This window comes from Perca fluviatilis, chromosome 12 (genome assembly GCF_010015445.1).
Source record: "Perca fluviatilis chromosome 12, GENO_Pfluv_1.0, whole genome shotgun sequence".
In the NCBI taxonomy this organism is placed as follows: domain Eukaryota; kingdom Metazoa; phylum Chordata; class Actinopteri; order Perciformes; family Percidae; genus Perca; species Perca fluviatilis.
This window is the reverse complement of record NC_053123.1, coordinates 8,537,891-8,564,070: the sequence shown is the minus strand read 5'-3', so window position 1 is coordinate 8,564,070 and position 26,180 is coordinate 8,537,891. Positions and strand designations below refer to the sequence as shown.

The following is a 26,180-nucleotide window of genomic DNA, read 5'->3' as shown; positions in this document are numbered from 1 at the left end:
AGGCTTACATTTCCATCCACACCTTGAATTGCAGTATGTAATTAAGCCTGCGTGTGTGTGTTTTGCGCAAAGATTTTGTTTTTCTGTGTCCTGGAGAGTATTAGTGAATATTAAGTTAAACTCTTTTCCCACAGGCTAGAAACACAGGGTCAGTGGTCTGTTTATTGATGTCATGACGTGGAAGGGTAGACTAATGGTGAGAAATATTGGCATTCAACCTCATGGCCCACATCTAACAAGTATTTGGATCCAATTTCAGCTTTGATGTAGCTGAATGTATTCCATAAATACCCTCTCACATTTTAGTAAATATTTCATTATATCTTTTAATGGGACAACACTGAAGAAATGACACTTTGCTGCAATTATTAGATTATTATTATTATTATTATTAGAGATTGGCATTGGGTACTTTCCATAAAATCATCTCTCAATGCAAATCAAACCAGCTATTAGGCTAACGGAAATAAAACCATGCCAATCTCTAGGTATGGTGAAGGGTATGTGATGATGTGGGGCTATTTTAATTCCAAAGGCCAAGGGAACTTTATCAGGATGCATAGTATCCTGGATCCATGAAATAACCTTTGGCCTTTAAAAATAAAAATCTGCCTACCTCTATGGGAATTTAACATAGGGGTGTACTCACTTTTGTTGCCAGCGGTTTAGACATTAATGGCTGTATGTTGAGTTATTTTGAGGGGACGGCACATTTACGCAGTTATACAAGCTGTACACTTAATACTTTACATTGTATCAAAGTGTCATTTCTTCAGTGTTGTCCCATTGAAAGATATAATGAAATATTTACTAAAATGTGAGGGGTGTACTCACTTTTGTGAGATACTGTATATTGGAGACAGGCTTTTATTCCCACTTTACCTGCTTCACAGTTGTTGCTAACAATAATCAATACTCCCATCTTTGGCAGCTTTCACACCTACCTCGTCGGTCCGGACTTTTCAGTTTGATCCGAACCAAAGTTACAGGTGCGAAACCTCCAAACAGTCGATATTTGGTCCGACGAAAGAGGTGGTCTCGGTCTGGATCAAACTGAACCATGGTCTGGTTTGTTTCTACTGTGAAAGCTTCTTTATTTTTTTGGATGGTTCTGACTTTCGGACCAAATATAGGAAGTTCTGGCAGGCTATGGTCGTGTCATAACAGAAGCATAGTTCCTATAAGGAATGGCTCAGTGCTTAGTGTGTATACTTCTTTTTCATTTTTTTTTTTTTTTTTAAAGTTATCCCTGTTAGTGCTGCTTTGTGAAAGGAAAAAATAGAAACTCTTTCTGATCTGACACTGTATCCGAGTCGAGCCTTATTTGTATAGCATACAGAATATTGTGTAATGCCCATTGTGCTAAGAACAGTGACCACTGCAGACAAAACACATTTACCAGGATGATTGCCTTTAATTAGGTGGAACTATTGAGCCGTGTCGTAATCCAACCCGATGACCTAAATCGACACAATGAAGAGTGCTGTCAAGCAGATGGGGTCTCAACAATGACCCACGCACGCATGGAGAAAACTTGTTGTGCTGCCTTTAAATGGCAGTGTAATAGCAAGGGCCATTTGAAAGTCTGGGAACAACACTTTCAGTAACACTCCAGTTTGTTGGGGATTAGCAGGGCAGATGGCTGCTCCTCTCTACACTTCCATTTAAATCACATTTTTGGCAGTTTGCTCATCCACTTGTCTGAAGAGACTTCTAATAAATACAGTAGTAACATAAACAGCCATTACTTAAGTGAGCAGGGGTCAAAGCCATAGCAAAGCATTGCTGTTATAAATAATCCTCTGTTGCAAAGAAGGTGGTAGAAGAGATTTAACATTTAGGATGGAAAACTGAACAGGCAACATGGCATTAGGGCTGGGCACCGGACGTCGACACTTTTACGGCACCGACCGAAAATACTCCGATCCTAAGAGGTTCGAAAAATTATTCACTTTCGGTGCCAAATTTCAGTTCCAAAAGCGTCTGAGCGCAAGCTTATCTGTCCTCTCTGCATATTGACGGAGCGCTGCGCTCTGACTCACACACACACACACACACACACACACACACACACACACACACACACACACACACACACACACACACACACACAGAGGTGCGGACGGAGTAAGCTCGAGCAAACTACGTCGGCTCTGCAGTCTTGCAGTCCCAGTGAGTCACGGCAATGCCGATAAAGTGGTTTCAGGCGTGGTTACGGTTTTTCAAAACTTCCCGCAGACAGCGTTTGATAATAATGGCGAGCTGAAAGCGGTCGCGTGCTGTTGTTTTACACCTCCTCTGAGACAAGCAGGCACAACAGTGGTTTCTCTGCCCTGGGGACTGACTGACAGGCTGAGGTCGTAAGGCAAGGCAACTTTATTTCTACAGCACCTTTCAGCAACAAGGCAATTCAATGACATTCCTTTGCACTTAAGTTAGTTCTCCATTAGTTCAATGTTGACAACAGGGCAGTCACCAAGTTTATTGTTAAAGGTTTGTGTCATTATGCAGTTTGCACTAAAAAGTCTTTTGTTCTTTACATTCCTTTGCATTTTAATTAGTTCAATATTAGCCTGTGCACAATGTCATTTGTTTATTTATTTATTATTTATAATATGTTCATGTTGTGGCAAAAAGTTTTCAATTCTTTTCGTTAATTTTTAAAGTTCAGATTGACACCAATCCTGAGTATCTGACTGGCGCACCCCTATCCAAAAGCACAACCAGTGTTATTAATGTTACTCTGAGTGAGCAGTGTTACCCGAAGTTTTTTTTTATTTTAATTGTTTTGATTCACAATTAAGGTGGAAAATAAAAGTTTTGTGTTTTAATGTATTTTTGTTGATGTTGAAATGGATTTTAAAATCTATATCTATATGGTATAGAAAAAAAAAAGGATCGTTAAGGAACCGGCATCGAAAGATTTTTGAACGATGCCCAGCCCGACATGGCATGACATTACATCTGCCACTCTTAATGGGACAGCCACACGTTGCGAAAGAATGCTTTTCAAGTTTCAAGTAAAGGAATGTGTGCCACTTGGTTGTTTTGGCCAGTTATGTTTTTGTGCTGTGCTGCGAGTAGCTTGTGTTGCAGCTTGTCCCCTTTCTACCGCTAAACACAGAACTTTTTGTTTGGATTTGATCGCCTGCCACAGAACACTTTCCACCCACAGCTATGTGACCCTGTCTGTTCACCTCTCTGGGACAAAGGGTCATTTTATCCTTCAACCAATTCATTTTTCAGTCACTAGATTCAAGATCAATAGTCAATCGACAGAAGATTCAGTTCAACTATTTTGAAAATCAATAAGTCATTTAAGTCATGTCTTCTACATACAAACGTACAAACATTCCTGTCTCGGATGTGATTTGATACTTTCCCTTGTCATATCCAAATAGCTTTGGCTTTTGGACCATTTTTTGAATGAAACAAGCAATTGTAATAGCTGTCATTTCGGAATTTATAATTTGGAATTTCCCCACTATTCTCTGTCAGTTTATTGACAAAATGATTAATCTCTTATGGAAATAATTGTTAGTTGCAGTCCCGCTATGAATTATCACCACTGCTAGAGCTGACACATGGCCTGTTTTTGTTTGATGAACAAAAGCATGAATGATTGCACATGAGTGTTTTTAATACACATCAACACGTAGGACTGGCCATGACATTTTTTTAATTCACGTTGGATCTATTCAAAAAATATATCTGAAATTAATTGGCGACAATTTCCATAATCAAGTAATCATTTAAGTCATTTTTTAAAAGCAAAAATGCCAGACATTTTCCACCTTCAGTATCTAGGGCTGGTTTTCTTTGCCTTGGCCTATGATATGTTGTAACTTGTGAATACGCTCTGTTTATTAATAATAATAATAATAATAATAATAATAATAGGCCTACATTTATTTATATAGCACCTTTCATACCAGAAATGCAGCACAAAGTCAAAGTCCCACCGAGGGGCTTTGCACCCTCACAGTTTGCTACAGGCTGCAGAGCAGAGAGTTGCAGACTCCAGAGGAATGCGTCAGCAGGGCCGTCGTTTTTTTTTTGGGAGGAAGATGTAGCAGTTCTATTACTCACCTCTGTAGCAGGGATAGTGCTGCGTTGTGCCTCCCAGAGGGTTCTGTTCAATCATCGGCACGCACGTTCTTGCCTTGTTCTGTGGAGGAGTGTGTACACTTGCTGCAGAGCCCTCTGCTCTTAACTTATGTATTTCACAGGGATTTGCCTTGTCTGTATTTGCAGTAGCATTTGTGCCGTTTGAGGTGCATTTTCTTGCACGTATCAACATCAAACAAACGCTTCTGTGTGTTTTTAGATAAATAGCTGTGTATTTGCCACGGGTCATATATGCATGTCAGGCTTCATTTTTCTCCCTTTCCCTCCTCCGACACCAGCGCTGTGATGATGCTGATGCTGCTGCTGATGCTGCTGCAGCTTTCTTTGACACAGTCGCCACAGATGTTGTTATGACCCCAGTGGACAAAATAGTACCCCCCCCCCGTAATTCTTTTGAACAACATCTGGGCACAAGGAAGAGAGGAGGCGGAGAAGGACGTTCGTCCTGGAGGGCGGTCGGCCGTAATCGAACCGTAAATAAGACACGGCTCAGGGGAAGTGGGATGCTTGTGCAAGCAAGCGTGGGTTTTTGTGTGTGTGTGGGAGAGAGGCCATTTCAATAGAGTGCGCAGCAGGGCAGGGGGAGGGGAAGAGGTGGAATCTGCCATATGGATGAGAGAGAAAGACAAAGGGAGCAATGGGAGGAGGAAGGAGAAAAGGGGGAGACTCAGCGTCCCACGTCAACTCACTTAATGCTCCCTGCCGGCCCCGGGGATGCTGACAGCACAGTTTTGTTGATTCATTCCCCCTCTCCAACTAGTCCCTTCGTCTTTTGCAGTCAGTCTCTATTGGTGTTGCCCTTGTGTCGTTCTATTTGCGATGTTCCCGATCTGTTTCCTCGTCCTCTAGTGTCACCTTGTCTTCCCTGTCATATTGTCAGGTCTGCTGATGCATATGCCTAATGCCAGAGTGTCTGTGTCTTCAGAGTTCGAAACGATGCACATTATGTAATCTTTCCTACTGGGTATGAGGTGAAGGGTAAAGCCAGTGTGCCAAAGGGATGGGTTACAAAAATGATGGATGGATGTGATTGCTCGAAGTATGAAGTATTCTTTCTTGCAGGCTGCGCTTCCAAATTTAACACCAGAACTGGCTGGATTAAACATATTCAAAAACTGCCACTGGGTCTTCTTGACCCCTATAGGCTTTAAATATGTTTTTCCTGCAGGGCAAAGGTGTGGCATAAAGATGAATTTGAGTCCCCACACATTAATGCATTTCAGCTCCTGTGTTAGCAGCGCTTATTGTTTGCTTTGAAACTCTCCAGCAACGTGTTATGGTAATATGAAATTGGGAAAAATGTGCATGAATTAGGGCTGCACGATATGAGGGAAATAATATGCGATAACGGTTTTTTCTTGCGATAGATAAACAGATATTAAAGCATTTAGCATTCTGCTAAAATACAGCAAACTGCCTGTTGAATTTAAAACCAATAAAAGGAAATTTCCAACATTTATTGTACAAATTGAACATTAAATTGAATATAAAAGTGTCTATCGCCCGATATGTGGCAGCCTTTCGTGATGTATTGATAAGTTGATATCGCGATGATGGTAAAAAAATTATATAATGTGCAGCCCTAGCATTAATGTAGTTAATCAAAAAATAATTCAAAACCAAATTGAGAACCTCTAACCGACGTCCTTTTCCCATGTCGGTTATTTCGTTTTTTTTTTTTAATTGTGTTGTCACTTTCCTCGCTGTGTGTGTTCATGAACGTCAGTCACGTAACCCTGTCCCGTCCCGTCCAGTCTGCAGCATGGAATGAGAAGCGCGTATTCGCTTCGGTCCTCAGACAGTCTTTCCATTCATTTAGTGAATGGGTAGTGCGTTTTAGGCTGCGGCCGTTGGGGTTTTAAATTAATAACGCAGCAGACAAACTGTATTAGAACCTCAATAGATTCTCAAATGTCTTGATGCTTGATTGAAAAATAATAAAATATTTTAATGCCATGTCTAATGAGGGTACAGATTGGCCACATACATACCAAAAAAAAACGTTAAAATACATTTTCTTTGCTTTGGTAAGTTTTGCAGCAAATAAGCGACAGTTATTACGTATTCAAACAGTTAGAAAAGCAGGCTTCATCAACAGAATAACTCAACTTGTATACATATCAATAAATGGATGAGCTCAAAACCATTTTTTAAGCCTTTTTGCGATTAAATATCCGTTGAATTGGTTTTTTTTCTCCGTATGTGGGATAATTGTGACTCTTTTGTGAAACAACTGAAGCCGTTATGTGCAAATGGCCAAACGTGCTTGCAGGGAGATAGACTTTGACCCCATGGCAGTTTTAAATATTGTAATGTCCGCAACACTGCTTAAACTCCCATTTTTAATATAAATGCAACGTTTTGATCCTACTGGGTCTTCTTCATTCTTTTGCCTGAAGAAGACCCAGTAGGGTCGAATCGTTGCATTTATATTAAATATGGGAGTTTAAGCAGTGTTGCAGACATTACATCTTTTTCGTTTTAAGTACTTTCATTTGTCCTGCACCTGCCAGAAGGTGGGATGTACACACAATTACTTTTATAAAGTTTTAAATATTGTACCACCAATGGAATAGCAGAGGTCTAAATGCCCTCCAGCTTTTATTGAAGCTTCGTCCTGTAAGGACTGTGGAACATGAAACTGCTGCCACTTGGTAATTTGGCTCTCCAGTTCACAGATAACTTGAGTGCAGTTCTATTTAATATGGATGTGTGAGAAGGGGCAGCAAAACAAGAAGCAGACATATTGCATTTCGGAGGACTCCACACAAACAGATACAGTGAGGCAACTTACGTAATTGGAGTATTCATGTAGTAAACAACAATGGGTTATGATGGTGTCATTGCGGCATTTGGGGAGGATGTTGGCCTTGATAACTGAATACAGATTTTGGGAAAATAGACTACCCCCTGTGGAATAAAGACAAGCTATAAACTTTAACTACTTTGTTGTGGAGTTTTGATCATAGCCTTTCTTCTGTGAAATACATGCACAACTTCCCAAATGAAGCAATCTGGACGTGCCGCCTTAGAAAATGTTACGTGGGGAAACACAGTTATTATATATTTATACTAGTATATACTATTATATACTGCTTACAGGGCAGTGGTGGCCTAAAGGTTAAAGAAGCGAGCTTGTGACCGGGTTCAATCCTCAGACCGACAGGATAAAATCTGGGTGGGGAAAGTGAAAGAGCAGCGCTTGTCCCTCCCTCATTACCACCACTGAGGTGCCCTTAACCCTTAAAGGTCCCATGGCATGAAAATTTCACTTTATGAGGTTTTTTAACATTAATATGAGTTCCCCCAGCCTGTCTATGGTCCCCCAGTGGCTAGAAATGGTGATAGGTGTAAACCGAGCCCTGGGTATCCTGCTCTGCCTTTGAGAAAATGAAAGCTCAGATGGGCCGATCTGGAATCTTCTCCTTATGAGGTCATAAGGAGCAAGGTTACCTCCCCTTTCTCTGCTTTGCCCGCCCAGAGAATTTGGCCCACCCATGAGAGAGAGACATCATGGCTTTCAAACGAGCAAAGTGGCAGTTGGTCAAGGCCACACCCCCACCATCCACCTTGCCACTCCCACTCTCCTCCTCAATAGCTTCAGACACAGAAATGGCACATCCTAAGGAAAGCTCATTGTGGGACTGGCTCTAGTGGCTGTAATTCTGCACCAAGGCTGAATTTCGGGAAAGAGACTTCAGATAAAGTATTAGGGGACCACTAAGGTCTATATAAAAGCATCCAAAGAGCACCATGTCATAGGACCTTTAAGTGGAGCTGCTCAGTGGCCAGCAGATCAGACTGTGGTTGTACTGGGCAGCTTCCAGGTATGGATGTGGAACTGTGTGAATGTGATCAGGGGCGTTCCTGCAAAAGAGACGCTGCCTCTCAGTGAACCTTCCCTGAATAAATAAAGGTTAAAAAAAATACAGTACGTTACACCGTTTTCTTTATACTGAAACAGTCTAGGAGATGCCGGCTGAGGAACATCCCCTCTCAAGGTTATAGAAAAGCTTTTTATCCAGGTTTCAGGTGTAGAGAGATGATAGCTTGCAACCTCACCAACATCTTAATTTAATATCGTAACGTAACAACCTATCCTTTTATTTTAGTCTGTCCTTGTTGTCTGTTTTTTTTTCTTAGATTGTAGATCAAGAAAGAGGCTACATGAATCACCTGCTACTTGAAAACAAGCTTGCAAGGGGGACTTCACTGATGTATTTTTTTTTGTCAAGCGGAACAGATCATGTGCGCATACACCAAAGCACAGACCAATTAGCGGCCAGGACCTTTTTGAGCACGTCACGCAGGAGGCATGAGGTCAAGGTGACTCTACGTAAAGATGTTTTATTACTGGGTCATCCAACCAATTGCCACTCTGGGTCAGCTAATCCAGAGGCCAACCCCCCCCCCCCACCTCCCCTCCCGTGGTAAATCTTTTTCTTGTGAAGCAATTTGCCGAACTTTATGTACACCTTAACGCTAGAGCAGTGGGCAAACTGGAAAATAACTTCACACCATAGGGTAACACATACAAAATGCAGATGCTTTTGCAGGTACATGCTTGTCCATAAATCATGTATGACTTGGTTCTCTGTGAGTTTTTCCCCCTTTACCTTAAACCAAATCAATGTGTAGTTGAGCCATTCCTAGGTAAAACTAGGATGTACATTTAATTTACAAAGTAAGTCAAACTAAACCGAAACTGAATCTATATTTGGTCTTTATGTCATTTAGGTTAATGACTTAAATATAACACCAGATAAAACTCAGCACCACACAGGAAGCAGACAGACACGTATCGGTAACAAACAGATGGAATTCCATAGGCCACAGGTACAAGATCAGCGGGGGTTTCGCAATTTCAAGCATGTTTTATATATGTACTAACTTACAAGGTCCTGTCAGATATGTTTTTTTCGTGTGTTTGACTAAGACCATTGAAACCCACAGGTTTTACTTCAACTGTACAAGTGGCAGCCACTTGCCTTTTTGAAGTCTTAAAAAAAAATAAAAAAAGGGAATGACATTTTCAGGGGACTTGTTTTGTGTCATTGAGTATTCAGGGCTGTAAGAACTGCAAATTATGGTTCTGGCCACAAGTAAATCAGAGCTGGCTTTGGTACTTAGAGACTGCATGAGGCAAACAACCACTTGAGATGTTTCCAAACACTGGTTTGGACTAACTGCCGCTCACTAGAGACTCAGCTTTGATGACTGTCTATTACTGATAGGGTTTGGTTCTGATTAGTCTCGCATTGCCAGACCTATCTCCACAGAGCTGCAGAGTAAGGTCTGGTTCATCCAAACATACAGTAGGCCTGCACGATATTGGAAAGAAAAAAATAACATTGCGATATTTTTTTCCCTGCGATATATATATATTGCGATATCAAAAAAATGACTAATTTTTACAAGATGACATAAATCGCTCTATTTGGAAATAATAAATCATTCTCGACTACTGGGGTGATTTTGTAAGGGAGTGCAAATTAAAAATGAAAAAGGAAATTTTCTTATGTTGAACTTTAATGCTTTACAAACACAAGCGCTGTGAATACTCTTCTGACGTGATTTTGGAGAGGGAAATTAAGTAGTTAAATACACTGGTTGACACACATGACACCATTGTATTCATAAAATACTATCAATCCAGGCTAAAGTGAATCATAGTAATAAGGCATGCATGCTTGTTTGTTTGATAAATTGATCAACTGCATCAGTCTGCATGTCACACTCTAGCAACAAGAACACTTAAATCCGTGTGAATAACAGACACAGACTGCTGTTGTAGAGAAATGTTACGTTTCCAGCGTCGCAGCTCAGAACTGTAATGTTAGTTGGGACAGACACCTTGTTTCTTTAGGCTAACTATATTAGCTTTAGCGTGGCTGGTAGCAGCTTTCTGCGGTGAACAAATGGCCGGGAGATGTTGTGATAGCGTTGCATTTATCAGGTGATTTAGTTCGTCTTTGCAGCGAACATAAAACACTGTCTACTGTAGCTTCACTACCCATGGTAAAGCATGTGCGTCACTGTGTTGGCGGCGCTACTTTTCTACACACGGGAGAGCCTCACATCCCATTACAAACCCCGTCGGACTAACGTTACGTCACATGGCCACCTGTCTTAAAGGGGAAGGGTCGGCCGCTAACAATCAGGTAAAAGGAGAACGGTGAAAGTTTACTTTTCTATCAAGCGGCAAAAAAGTTTTAGCGTCAACGTCCTGCGATGTGCACATCGCACATGTGCACATCGCGATGTGGACGATGAAAAAAAATATTGTGCAGCCCTACATTGCAGGATAGGAGAAAGTCGTGCTCTGGGTTTTTTGTAGAGGTGTGACGAGATCTCGTCCCTCGTTACGATATTTCTCGTTGAGGTTAAAAGTTGTCTCGCGATATCGGTACACAAGTGCAGAATTACATCGGTACTAATCTGTGACAAAATTCGGTAGAGCGGTTCTCAGCTCCGACACACACACACACACACACACGCGCAGAGGTGCGGTGCAGACAGAGCGAAAGTTATGGTACATGTCCATATATGTGTTGGTTTCACGGATGGGATCGCCCCGCTTCCCAGCATTGCACGCTAGTGGGCTCGCCACCAGTTTCTGACCACTGACCAGCAAAGAAAACGGTCTCTGCCCTCCTACAACCGCGATGGCTGCAGCTGATAGGACGAACGCGTCACGTGGGGCTGGCTGCTCCCAAATTTCAAAACTGACCATAATGGCGGCTCGTTCGTTTAAGAACACATTTCTTCGTAAGAACGGTTGGTGAATGAGGCCCATTGTTTGTAATAGTTTGACTTCTTGTTTAGTGGTAGTTGTTACAAAGCCCGACAATAAAGTGAAGGCCATAGATCGTTCTATTGTCGTCTGAGTCAAACCCACGCAAAGGATTCATGTATTAAAAGAAATCTATTTCTCTCATGAGCCCATGCAATGTAGAAGTCAAACCGAACCGAGCTCTCCGAATTAGGAACTTGATCTGCAGAGGATACAGGCCTGTTCACTGCCTACAGTTCCCTGCATGCTTGGCTGTCTGGAGCTGGCAGGGCTCAGAACGGGTAATCCCTTCAGAATTTTGGAATTAATCTGTAGCCGATATCCAGCTCATCCACTGCTCATGTAGAGTGTCAAGTCCCTCATAGACAGTGTCTCGTTCACTGCCAACTGCGTATTTTGTCTTTTTTTATTGGAATTTTACAAATCCACATGGGCATTGAATTGGATCCACCTCACAGCACTTATTTAAAAAGAAAATACGTCCCTTTTACTCCCGATATTTCCTTACAAGCAATGTAGCATTTAAAAGGCTATTTTTAAAATGGAGTCCGGCGCGTGTGCTCGCTCCACATAAAACGCTACATTACATCCCTTGCAGCGAACTTCACGGTGAACAATCGGGGCAAAACAGCATCATTTTAACCGAATATTCTCTGGTCCAGCTCAGCTAAAAACACAACACAGAATCCGTCAGCATGTGAACGTGCTGTTCATTACCGAGCCTGTTTGTAACCGTTACCGACAACATTAACTTCGCTTCACCTGTTCGACTTTAGCCGTTAAGGTTAGATAACACACTTGACTGTCCTGCTGTTAGAGAAGTGAACTAACCACAGACCGTTGCCTCGTTCATGGACTCACTGCAGTGCGACGCTGAATGAATGTAGGGGAAACGCAATAGATAATGTATATTATAAAATTCTGGCATGGTGGGGTTTCCCGTTGGCCTGGCGGGAAACACTGCTTAAGTTCTAAGTTCCTGCTTTGACCACCAGCCCTTCTCTGTGCTCTGCAGGGTGCAACAAAACTGCCCACGCCATTCTGCTCAGGAGTCGACGCTACCCTCCATAATCCATAAATCAGATTAAATTAACAGGAGTGAGTTAGACCATTTCAGCATCTTCTACCACCTGCACACTGTATAGTCTTTGGTTCTGTAAAAATAGCTAGGTCAGCTAAAACAAGCCCAAGGATACAAAGGCATATTGTCCCAAAAGAAAACTAATGCTTGTTGTTTCCGTGACGGTGTGATATTGCGGTATGCGTTGGTGGAAAATTAATTTGGATCTAAGTGCTCATTAGTTCCCCGCTTTAGTTTTTTTCTGCTGGGGTTTCTGTTAGAGCATGCTGTTACTAACAGCATGCACGGGAGAGATTGGAGGGTTGTACAGGAGAGATGGATTCGATGGACGGCAGAGTAAATCAGGATAAATAAAGTAGAGTTGAATGACATTTTTTTTTTTTTAGCTTTTTTCCCCCCAGCGTGCCTGCAAAGTAATGCTTTAAAAAGGACAGCGTTGACGAAGTTGGTGAGTTTGAAACATCTTCGTTCTGTTGAAAGCAGAGCAGCCTCGTAGGGCTGTTGTGAAGGATGTTTTTTTTTCTCCCTCAGCCCAGTGTGAATTACATGTTGGTAGTAATAGAGCTTACTCAATAGTATTGGTATTCGGATAATAAAAGTCCTGTCCACATAGACACATTGTTTCTTTCACTTTGCATGTGAAGAGCGCCATTTCCCGTTATTGAATTTCCATCCATTCCATTCGTTCACCGAGTCTTAATTCTGTGCACTGTAGAGTTTTGTGAGGTTTAATGGAACCATTTAAAAAATTACCTGATAGATATGAAGACAGACAGCCATAAATGGAAAGTGAAACAGTAAAGGTAAACAACACAAAATGAAAAGAAATGAAAGAGGCGCTAGGCAGTTTTGGCCATTTCTTCGCTGTTTTCTCGCTATTTGCTGGCAGGTTTCTCTATAGAGCTCCCCCTACAGCTTCGGAATAGATATTTGGCAGCTCCTGTGTTTACTCGTGTCTGACTCCTCGCTCAGTCTGCCCTTTCCTCTTTCTCTGTTCCTCCGACAATGCTTTCCTAGCTTTCTGCTTCTTTTTAGCCGGCTCAGCCATGACGATAGTGTGAAAAACTCCATCGCTACCTTGTTAGCCGGTTCCTGAATGGGCGTACGCGTGCAGTGCCGTGAAGCATTTTGTTACATGGCGAGACCTGATATCACGCTATCCTTCCTGATGCTGAGGCTGGCGACCCGCTGGCCGAAAGTTGCAAGGGTGGTTTTTCTGCTCACAGGCGGTAGGGGGGAGCGAGACGACCACCATTCAACTTTAAAAAAAGTCATATAACCATTCCAATGACTCCGAAGCTGTTCAGTTAAGGTAAATTAAGCTAAAAAACTGTCTAGTTCCCCTTTAAGAGAACAAAAACCTGCAAGTTCATCAAGTAACTGTGATGTCAGATACAGCTCATGCAAGGCTGTAATCAGCCTTCCTGTAACTGATTTTATGTGCCACAAGCTGGGGAATTTATTTCTCGAATAAATCCTAAACTATGCATTTCTTTTTTACTTGTGCACGTTTAAAAAAATCTAAAATCTAATAAATGTAAAAAAACAAGCGGCTGCGTTACTCTTTACATTCCTTGTACGTTATGTTCATTTTGCACTTAAGTTCTTAATAAAATAAGAAGCACTTTTCATTTGTCAAGTACGTAATTCACACAGGGTTCTACAAAAATAGGTTTTATAATGTGCTTATTTCATTTATTCAGTTACCAAAAAAACATGCTATGTTGTTCTATATATCGTTATCAAGATAAGAAATGACCTATATTGTTGTAGAATATTTTGGCCATATCGCCCTGGCCTATTTTAACACAACAACTGGTGCTGGTGCTGCCTGGCAAGCCTAAACACACCCTTCCCCCACCCCCACCCATAAATCAGACTGAACAGGAGAATTCCTTGGCACTCATCAATTTTGGTGTTGACTCGTTGTACAATCTTGTGGAAGTACGCTCATCACCCTCGAGGGCTTTGCTGTCTGTTTGACGATGGCATGCTGTAAATCAAATACTTGCATCCAGCAGTCAGTTCAACTGAAGTTTCAGCTGCAGTCAAACTGAAGCCATTTGTCCGCCATATGACCCTGTCTTCATTGCTCAACTTGAACCAAGTAAGGAGATAGTGACCTTTTTAGCAAGGAGGATGACTCCTCATATAGATCTCAGGGGAATAGCGTTGGAGCTTAACCTGCGCCTCTGGCAGGCCCCACTCATCTTGATCTTCCCATGTCTTCCTTGTGTCACCCTTTTGAATAGTTCACCATCGTGACTCCACGCAAGGACAGACCTTGCTCATCCATGCCACGGCCACAGATTTGTAACAAGACCTTTTTCTTTTTTTTTACCCGATGAATTGTGATGAAGATTTAGTGGCAAAATTTAAAACTGAATTTCCTGTAAGATGCATTGTCATCCACATTGGTGAGTTTTTCTCAAGGGTTGTATTTTTCAATTTACTCTGACCATTTAAATTGGGGAGACATTTTTCATAGACAAATGCTTCTGCGTCTGCTGCCTGCGCCTTGTAAATGACGATGGGCATCTGTTCATCTGACTGGTGTGGTTGTTAGCGTAAAGCTCAGGAAAGATTTGTGATCATGATGTGTAACCGATAGATCAGTTAAAGTATATCCTGCAGGTATGTTACAAACAGCTCAACTCAAACTGTTTTAATAACAGTATTATATCATGTAAGAACATGCAAAAAAAAAAGTATACCTTTTCCCCTTATTCTGTGTCCAAAACCATCTTCTTGTGGAAAGTATACATCAGAATATAGAAAGAAATTGACGAAATGTGCATTGAAGGGAGGACAACACTCAGATAGTCACATAGGTCCCCGAAGACACGCTAGAGAAAGTTCCAACGGAAAAGGTCACGTTGGCTGCCCTGCTTCTGTACGGCCCTGACAAACTGACAAGGATGAACTGCCGCTGAAGTGCTCATTTTTCGTGGAAACAGTAGAAAGACAGGCCCAGAGAAACACCGAGCCTGGCCGAATGCGTGTGTCACTTGCGGTCCTCGCCTGTGCGTATGAATGCGTCATGAATGAGGCCCATTGATTTATCCCTATATTAATTAAATGTTGGAAGTTCGATAAACATTGATTTCTTTTTTTCCCCCCTCCACAAAATCGATGCAAACGAGTTCTTTGCCTGCACTCTAGACCTTTTGGCATGTCGTTCTTCCATTGTTTTTTCCAGACCTCGGACACACTCCGCTGTATTGGTGAAAAGACCACAGAGGATGAAATGTTTATCTCGGCAATGCTGGTGGAGGTCCGACTCGTGACCACATCTCATCATCTGTTATAGTATTCATTTTCCTTCCACTTGTTTGTAGTCTGCGGGCAGCTAACAGGAGCACAGACAATGACAGCTTTTATGATTTATGAGGCCACTGTTTGATCGCTCTATGGCAGAGATAAATGGGATTGTGGTTAGTGAGCCAGTGAGCTGGGTCCTGTGTGCGTGTGTTCCTATGTGTGTATCCCCCCCCCCTGCGGTCTAACACGACCCTTTCAGCGTAGCCATCATAAACTCCAAGACAAAAGCTTTTGATTGATTACTTAGTGACAGTTATAGGTCCTGTGTCATCAGTCGCTTGATGATTGATTATTGGTATGCCAATAAAGCAGAGAGGTGTGGCAGAGAAGCTCTCATCACGACACTGCTGGAAGTTCTGTGTCCTCGAGGCAACTTTCAGGGAAAACCCAGTTTCAATCATCAGCGGATAACTTGGTCAACTTGTTGAGCTTTCTCCTTGGTTCGGTTTCATTTCATACTGGAAAAAAAACAAAACTATAACAAACAATAATGCTTCAATAAAAGCCACGTGAGAACGTTCACTTTGCTCATTGGTTGGATGTGTCTGAGGTGGGAGTGAGAGAAAGGTCATATCTGCCCAAATAACCAGAATGCATTAGCTGCATGTAGAGCTGTACCTACTGATTATTGATGTATGATTCATCTGTCAATTATTTTGTTGTTTGATCTATAAAATGTCAGAAAATGGTGAAAATTGTCCAGAGCTCAAAGATATTCAGTTTACTGTCACAGGCAAGTAAATGAACTAGCAACTATTCACGTTGAAGAAGCTGGAATCGGATCATGTTTTTTCTCACTTTTTTTATAAAAAATTAGCAGTTAGTGTTTGCAGATTATCCATGGATGTACAGACATCAAGTTCTGGATTCAATAAGAGCATCTTTTACGATTTATAAGCGGAATTTATGACTCCACATGGAATCCACAGAAAGTGCTAATCACACTTTTAAAAACCTCCTGATCTGTACAGCTGCGGCTATAAAGGTCTGCCCCCGACTCGAGTACCATTGCTGTGTTCAGATCTGCCCAAACAAATGGTACCGAGAGGGAAATCGCACCAGAGTGCAAGTCAACGGGGCTTGACAATGCATATTTAAAACCATCCTAAGACTATTTCAGAACAAGTTCTTGTCCAGTGTAAGAGCGTGTGCAGGAAAGACTCCTACACCTTCTGCTGGGAAATAAATAGCTTGACGCAAATGGGGGTTGATTCTGCAATCGCAAATCACCGCCATGGCTGTAATATTTTATGCCACCACATGTTTCCATTTCAACAGGGTATTTAAAGTTGTAGCAATGATGATGCCAGTAAGCTCAGCGACAGTTCACCTGACTTGTATGCAGTGCTGCTAAGTAAGACCTAATACAGGACAGAATAGAATAGATCTTTATTGTCATTGTTTTTAACAACGAAACACAGTTTAGCAGCTCTCTATATGAAAGTAAAGCACAGACAAACTTATTTTACTAAATTTAAATGGTAAAATATAACAAGATAAATAAATAAACACAATGATGTGGCACTATATACACGTAATATTACTGCACTTCCAGTTATGGGGGTTTATTGCACACAAGTCTTTATAGAGGGAGGAGATGGAGAGGAGGGTTTGTGCTTTGGACTGCCTGGAAAAAAAAGAAGCTGTTTTCAGTCTGTTGGTTCTGGATCTGATTGTCCTGTATCTTTTTTCTAGAGGGTAGGGGGGAGAACAGGTGATGTCCAGGGTGAGTGGGGTCCTAGACGATACAGCGGGCTTTCTTTTGGAGTCGGCCAGTGTATATGTGACTGCGTTAACTATTTCCCATTAGGAGGAGGGCTGAACGATTTTGGATAATAATCTAATTGCATTGAATTTTTTCACCAGTATTGCGATTTAATATGCGATTATCTTTTAAGCTCTTTGTCTTCTGTATTATTCAACAAAGACAAGCAATAAATCATTGTATAGTATGAACAACACGAGATTAGATAGATTAAGCAAACGGCTCTTTCCTGGAGGCCAGGCCTGTATGTGATGATGAAATTAGGTGATGCATGAATTTATATGAATGGCATCTTTTATTTAACTACTTCAGTCCCAGTAGTATATTGAGCACTGACCAAGCCTGGTGTAAACATTCATATGAAAGTCAGAAACAAATCACACAAACTAAAGTGCAGATTGCAGCAATATAAAAACCACACTTAGTAGTATTTAGATTACCATTTACTGTAATAAACATATGTAAACATGTGGATTGCACTTTTTAAACACTGTCTTTGAACTTTACTAGACAGTTAAATAAGAAAAAATATATATAATATAATAATATATAAAATAAAAATATATATATATATATATATATATATATATATATATATATATATATATATATATATATACGACGTAGCGTTAGCGTGCCAAGTTGATGCTTTCTCTGCAGAGTGCAGACTGATTTGCTTTTGCGAGTCACGTGACCAAATCGCAGCCTTTGCGATTAGGAAATCACTTTTTAACATATTGCGATATTTTTGCAAATGCGATTAATCGTTCAGCCCTAATTAGGAGGTGTGTTTTCTGCCACCGAACTCGAAATACTAGTTAAAGAAACCAATAAATACATTTTAGATGGTTTTACAATTACGTTCTTTTGTACTCCTGCACATTACACACATCTCCTAATTTGCTACAGCAATTCTGTTTTAAACACAAAGTGGTTCTAATTGTTTGGTCCTCTGTGTGTGCCTGATGCAGTTTCCTTTGCCGCAGTGGTTCATCTGCAATTGTAAATCAGGTATTGTATATGTGTTATGTATAAATGTATCCGTGTGACCCCAAAGTTTATACTGACGAACACAGTGTGACCCTGATTCAGTAATCAAAAGATAACTCATATATTTTGAACTTCTGTGGAAAAGGTCTTTCATTACATAAAGTGCAACACACACCGCTCAGAGTGATGTGTAATTTGACTCATGGGAAGTGATGTTCATAGTACACTCTGAATGCATCGTACAGACAGAAGAAGTAGTCAAGGTACACAAGCATAACGTAATGTGTTAAATGAAGGAATACAGTTAATCTTCTTGCACAAGTCAGGTGTGTGTCCATATGGAATGTCCAACCCCTTCCAGTTTTAACAAATCCAGTCTGCAGTCTTAACATCCCTACAACATCCCTAAGGGCAGGGATGCTGCAAAGCACAAACGTCTGGGATGATGGCTAGTTCAGGAAATGTGGAGAGAGTAGTCAAACAACTTAGTAATTTCACCTGAAGATGTTGTTCCTGTCTGTTGGTTTGGTGTTATTGTGGTTACTGGTCTGACCCAAAACAGATGAAAGACAGGTACTGTAACGGCTCACATGGACTAAATGGTTCCAGTGCCTAAACGAGCCAAAAACAAGAGGATCCTTTCTAATATGTTTTTTGTTTTTTTTCCTTTTTGAGAATCAGGAAGATGTTCTCCGATGCTCTGCTGTTGGAAGGTTGCAGTAACATTTAATAGTTATTTTTTGACAACAACTTTTAATGCAAATGTATACATTACATGCATTTGTGTTGCAGGCGCACATTCAAGTAATTTGAAATTCTGGTGTGGAATACCATCTTTAAGCTGTGGTATGCACTTTATATTTGGCGCTGTTGGGCAAAAATTCCATAATATCCTTTCAGCATGTTTTAATTCTAGTGGTGTGAGAGAAAACTAGACTTATGCATCTCCTCTTACCTCTGTTTTCAGGTTTGAGTAAATCTAGCCTGTAACAGTAAACTTTGGCCAATCACAAGTCATGTTCGAGAGAACAAGTGTTCGTATTTGCTGTTCTGCACATGCATTGCCCGTGCAACAAAGAGGAGAGCTGCGGGAAGGGGTCTCACTATACTTGAAATGTTGGAGTTTTTATTTTTTACATTCTACCCTCTGCAGTAAGTAAGACTTATAAAACTAACTTTCTGTCATATTTGCTGAAACTGACTCTATCTTCGCATAGAACTACATGAAACAGGTCATTAAAAAAATAAAATCCAGCTCCTCTGGCACCACCTACAGCCTGCAGTGTGATTTGCAGAAATTCACCGCTCCCTGTTCAGATGCACCAATCAGGGCCGGGGAGGTGTCTAACTGCATGTCAATCACTGCTCATGCACACGCATTCATTCACCCTTGTGGGGGTGGGTGGGTGGGGGGGGGCTTAGGAGACCGTTTTGGGCTTTAGCGGAAAGGGGGGAGGGACTGAGAAGTTGTTGATGGTCAAATTTTTTGGCTAAGTCCTGGATCTTTGCAATCCTACCCACGGCACCTTTAACTATGCCACTGGTAATGGCTCAGCAAGAACAATTGAAAGCTATGTAGAGCTTCGTTTGACTTGTCCTCTGAGAAGCCCATTTACCCAGACTATAGCCTATAGACTTGGCTCATGATTCCCTGCAGCATAATCCAACAGCTACAGTTTATTGATACTGTTAACGGCCATGTTAAACATGTCCTTTCATGCCGAGATGTTGCTTTGAGGTACAAATTAAAGTTCTATACGTGAGTGGCTCCTGGCTGAGGGTGTACAGTGCATTTCACTAATTGATATTAATTGATTTAATTATCATGTTTGTGTTTTACACTCAAGGCACTACACATTGTTGGATGGTAATTCTGATTGAATGGTCGTCCCCATGGCACAAGCCCACAGCTGGGGAACATGTCTCGGTTATGGTTGCTGGAAATATATGACAAGTAGCGGTTGGCGCTGCAGTGGTGCGTTTGTCCTCTAAGGGCTCAGTCACTTGCTGTTTCACTTGCCTCTCTTCTCCTTGCCTCTTTCGTGTTACAACTTTTAATTTCCCCCTCCAGTAGTAGCTTACAGTATATTATAGTCACGTCACAGCATTGTTTCCACAACACAACAGTTATGTTTTTTAAGGAAGGGAACTAAATTACTGTATGTTCCTTTTGTTTTGACACATTATTTTAATGATCATGTTTTAATTAAACCCATGGGAACTGATTATTTTCTACCACTCTGTCCTGGCATTTTTAAAATTATACCAGTTGGCCCGAGGGTGTTCTCCATTTTTTTGTCCATGTGTCACAAGTGATCTCTCAGACATGGCTGACTGGACTCTAAAAGCACTTAGAGGAATGATGCATTTTATCGTTGCATATCGGGGATTTACAGAAGCCTGTGGCCATAATAGCAAAAGGCTTTGCAACATTCTTATACCATGTGCATGTTCTTTTCCAGCAACTCTCTTCATACAATAATTAACTTTTAGTGCATAGAGCCACACACAATATTCTACCTGCTCCTCTGTAGCAGTTAGAATGAATTGTTTTTATTCAAGGCCACCAAGGCATTGCTGATTGACCTTACCAATCTGGAGTTTCTCTGCTGGTCTTGCGACTCCAACCACTTGTTATGTGCCTGCTTTAGTTACATTTGATGCTGCTTACCCTTTTACCAAACCAAAGAGTATTGTAATTATAGGCAAGACGTTTGTATCATTTTCCATGGCAGAATTATCTAGTTGTGTCAGATCACAGGCAGCTATGCACCTTTTCTTAGTGTCATTAACAGCCACGGAGCTGGCAATATGATGCAAATTGAGAGCTTGACGGTCTCCATTCAGGTGACTCGAATCATTTCTGTTGACTGCTTTTTTTTTGTTGAGTTTCACAAACAGCCACCAATCTTACTCAGAGTTCAGTTAGACTTTATGGCAGGGGATGAAAATGAGTGCACATATGCTACATCAACCATAACGATGACAACAAAGAAAAATGTGGCTGCTAGGGAAAGACAAAATGCTCACGACTCAGGCAGAAGGGGCTTTGTCTAACAGATTTCTGAGTTCAGACACTCAAGGTTGCAAAAATTGGGGTAAATAATCTAAAAATAAATGCTACCTTGGTGATGGCAGGAGATGCCTGTTTGTCTGTGCACATAGAACATAGCAGCAAAATCCTTGCTAAACAGAATATTATACAATATGCTTTTTTTTCTTAAAAAAAAAAAGCATTACTTAAAAAATGGAAGCTCCCTGGGCTAAGTACTATTAAATAAGGTGCCTTCATATTTCTGTTGTCATGTTGCCATTTCATTGTGTACTGCATTGATGAGCATGCCACATATGCATCCAAGGTAAGAAGTCATTTGACGTGATCCAGCCAGGCCAGGCGGTTCCAAGGGGGGGACAGATTTGTTTGAGAAATGGGTGACTTTTCACTTTAAGCTATTGACTGAACAACACTCATTGCCGAATCACTATGTTTCCCATTCATGAGTAGCAAAATATAGCTGGGTAGAGCACTGCACACAGTTACAGAATTGTAATTCAGCATCGCATTGGATTGGATGTAGAAAATCTTCCCTTAGTAGCTGATATCATGCAGCAAATTATACTGTTAAAAATACACACACACACACACACACACACACACACACACACACACACACACACACACACACACACACACACACACACACACACAGGGGCAAACACTTAAGCACAGTGAACAAGGAGAGCTTTCACTGCTATGAGAATGCGTAGCAATGGCTGAATGGTTGAGTGTGTCCTCTGTCTCTGTGAGGTCGGCAGCCCAGGGAAGATTAGGAGGAAGCACATCAAATGAATAAGAAAGGAAGGAAGAAAGAAAGAAGAGAGGGAAGGGGAGAAAAAAAGCTGATGGCTCAGGAAACCCTGCTGCATTACACTTTCTTTAAGGGAATTATCTCAGTGAGAATTCTGCAGGGTCTGAGAGTGGACATGAGGACAAAAACATAAAATCTCTCCAGGTTTCAATCTGTCCTTCATCAATCGGACCAGCTCCACCTATTTGTTGTTGATACTTGTGGTTCCTGTGTTTGCTTCAATTCCACCACCCTCTTCTTTACCCCCTTGACCCGTACTGTACATTCACGTTTATTTTTGTATATGCGTTTCTGCATTATTCATTACTAGCCACGCTTTCGCCTTTGGCATACCTTACGGGCGTACATGCACAGATCATATTCTTACCCTCTCACCCACAAAACACTCAGTGTTTTTCTATTCTGTGTCTTGACACATTTTGGGATGCCATTCCTATAGCTGCCAGTTGTGAAATCACAGTAAAGCTGATAATAATGACAAAAGGGTCTGTTGTTGACTGGGTGCGAGACCCTAGTCAAAGGAATCTGTGTCACTAACTAGTGGCCAGTGCAGTTGGCAAGGATGTTAAGGGTGGGGCTGGCTTGTAAATGGAAGCTGTTTGAAAATAGTCTCCCAGACATGATGCGTCACCACAACCAGGCCACATCACAGCTCCCTGCTCCTTCTTCCTTACTGGTTTCCATATGTTCTGTTGGCACCATGCTCTACGCTGTCACACAGCTCCCAGTGTTGCATGTAGATCAAAACAAATTCCCTTTCAGTGCCTGGAACATCTGAAGAAATGTTTCATAATCACAATAATTAGACATTTGATTTGCATTTCATCATCATTTTTTAACAACATGTAGAACCCATTTTCAAGCCATGCTAGCAGCTCTAGAGAAAGCAACGTTGGTCTATCAGTCAGTTGCTTGGTTGGTCCTCCACTTTCATCCGAACCAAAATATATCTTAACAGATATTGAATGGATTGCCATGAAGTTGATACACACATGAATGGGCCTCCTCAGGATGAATTTTCAGAAAACCTTTCATCATTATCAGGTAGAAATTTCAATTTTCCTTTAGATTTACGGTGAAATACATGCAAAACTAATGTCATTCCCATCAGCCTCACCTGTACTCTGTGTTTAGTGTTAATTAGCAAATGTTAGCATGCTAATATGTTAACATGGTAAATTAAAATGGGGAACATTATGCTTGTTTAACATTAGCATGCTGTTGTTGCGAGTATGTTAGCATGCCAATGTTGTTAGTACAGCCTCACAGAGGTGTTAGCACGGCTGTAGACTCTGAGCCTTGTCATCATATTTATTAGTTATGAAAGCATATTATGTTTGGTCAGTTGGTCAGCAGCCAGACTGAGCCGCTATTCGTGAGCTTCTTCGCTGAAGTTTACCTATTGATTGTTGTGAAAGAATGTTCATTACTAGTGTTTGTTGGGATGGCCCAGTTGGGGATAGGATTGATATGATGATTAATACTGTGGTTACATGTAGATTTTCAAATGATGTGGTTTCCATTCTTTACAATGTTTCAGATCTGTGTCTATGTCTGCCTCGTGGAATAGCTTGTATTATACGGACAGTAAAGATTAATTTATTCATTGTTTGTTCAGTCACGTATAATACGTTTTTAGACTAGGCATCGTCACGTTGTCCAGGTTTGACAAAAATAAAACACCAACCTACACCCTCTACTCTGACATTTGTGCTGACCTTTAACTTTAGGAAATAGTTCAATCCCAACTGATGCACTCTGCATTTGGCTGCCACCCAAAGTCAAGCATTTAGAAAAGCCGTCGTCAATAAAAGTAACTACTTTACTATTTCAGTATTTCAGTATTAAATAGACGTGGATGGGAGCGATGTACATGTGTAACTCCTGGAGGTGGCTGAAGTCATGTTCACAACAGTAGATGTTCTCGGACCTTCATACTGTATGAGCACATAAATCAGTATTCCAATGGACAGATTCCTAAACATATTTGTTAATTTGAAATTACATACACTTCTGCAAAATACGATAAGAATAAAAGACGTCAAGGTGACGTAAGAGAGGGGTAAAGAAAATGTGCCCTAAGTAGCTTTACAGCTTGAATGTATTATGCAAGCATTATTTCTCTACTGCACAGAACTCTGTCGCCTCACTGCTTACGGTATACCTCTCCTCCTCATTCTCCGTCCTTCTCTGATCGTCATATTGAGACTTGACCCTGTCTCCGCTCTGTGAATTATATCTTTTTGACTTTCTTCTAAAGTTAGCTCACCTGTTCAACACCCAGCAATTATGTTCTAGGTAGCTCTAGGCCCTTAGTCCACTGCTGTCAAACGGCATTATAAATTTAGTTCGATGGGTCGTCATAGTGAAATGAGTACAGTGTTTCCTTTAGGATTTTTTTTAGCAGTGGGGGCAGGTCCGAACACCGTGTTGTCATGGGGGGCCGCACGGTCAAATCAACATAGAGGAAACACTGGAGTATTGTATAGTCTGGAGGGTTGTGTCACCAGGAAAAACTGATGACCATGACTGAAATGGGTCCAAATAAAAGCAATTCTAAAGGGATTTTAGCCCTTCCAACATTTGACGTGTTTGTAGACTTGTTTGTAACCTTGTTTAATAGGGCTGCGTGATATTAGGAAAATGACGGTATGATTCACGATATTGGAGGGAATGATCATTTTTGTATCATTATTCTCATTTTCATTGAAAATAATTAAAATTCAAATGATTATAGTGTGATTTGTGCGAGGATCTGTACCAAACCGCTTTTTTCTTTAGTCTGTAGGATAGGATTTGTAGGCCGGGACGTCTCTGCAGCACCACAATACTTCATTCAGAATTGTTTGACACATATTTTGCCTTTAACAAATATTGTGCCCCTCCTGCGATTTGGATATTGAACTAGTCCATATTGCGATTTCAATAAAATGGTGATATATTGGGCAGCCCTATTGCTTAACAAGGTTAAAGTAAATGTGTGTAAATCTAAATATACGTTTTTGACCTACAGACGAACAGAAGGATGGATAGATTCAAACCAGTCCCTATTACCTTACTTTAATTCTTGGTTTTGTTGATTATGAGGTTAATGTTTGCATAGACACACTAATCCATTGAGCCCAGATTTGAATCTGACTGGTCTGTTTTATATTTGAATTAGTTCTGTGTTCACATGTCTGTGTTTACATGTGGTACTTGTGCAGGAAGAGCGAGTGCTAAACCCTCCAGGCCACAGAGGATGTTGGCTAACTGAACCCATGTGTTGTATTTGCCAAGTTTATACCATGCTAATCAGAAAGTTGTTCACTTAGAGTCAGAACAAATTTCAATATTTAAATTTCAAAGTGGAAAGTACAAGTTCCAGGCTTTGTTTTTTACCTCCATCCTTGTCTTAGAATGGTATTGTTTTTAGCCATGCTAGCAGCAGGGCTCTAGGGATGGCATTGTCAGCTGTTTGGTGCACCACTTTGGACCTGACTGAAATACCTGTTAAAAATATTACCATGAAAGATTTTTACACACATTCATCAACTTTTCCTCTAGCTCTAGCGCCATCATCAGGTCACAATTTTATTCATAATACTTTATGTTTACGACCTTATGTCTGCAAAACATTCCCATCTGTACTTGAGTTTAGTGATAATTGGCTAATGTTAGCATGTGAACATGCTCAACTAGGGTGGAACATTAAACCTGCTAAACATCAGAATGTTAGCACAGTTATTGTGAGCATGTTAGCATGTTGGCATAAAGCACTGCATGGCCTAAGTGCAGCCTCTTAAGGCAGTGACACACCAACCCGATAATCGGCCATCGGACAGTCTGGCGAGGTCAGTGACTCCAGTGTGTTCGGTGTGCTCCGTGCCGTCGTCCGTCCAAGGAGCCGTCGGCCTTCATTTTGGCTGACCTGAGATGTTGCGTCGGAGGACGGGCAGTCGGACTCAAATGAGCCATCTGATTGGTAGAGTGCTAACCCGGAAACAGGGAGCGGAATGAGCGTGACTAGAGCCTCTCAAAATCTGACGAAAATCTTTTAAACTGACCTTTGTCGATCTGAAATGAAGTTTGATTCAGCAACTGCACGGCCTATTTCTCGCTTAAAATGTTTTCAGAAACATGTTTCGGTGAACTATTTTAGTACAATATGAGATCGTATTCTGAACAAGCCGCCATGACAGTCTGGCTTTGAATTCCCGGAGCAACCAGACCGTCCAATTAGCTGCCGGTTTT

General features: G+C 41.2%; 1 protein-coding gene across 2 annotated transcripts in view; it reads left to right on the top strand.

Moving 5' to 3' along the window:
* The window catches only part of adarb1b (adenosine deaminase RNA specific B1b), a 140,459-nt gene that overhangs the window by 18,506 nt on the left and 95,773 nt on the right, over positions 1-26,180 (top strand). The gene's annotated exons all lie outside the window — the stretch shown is intronic.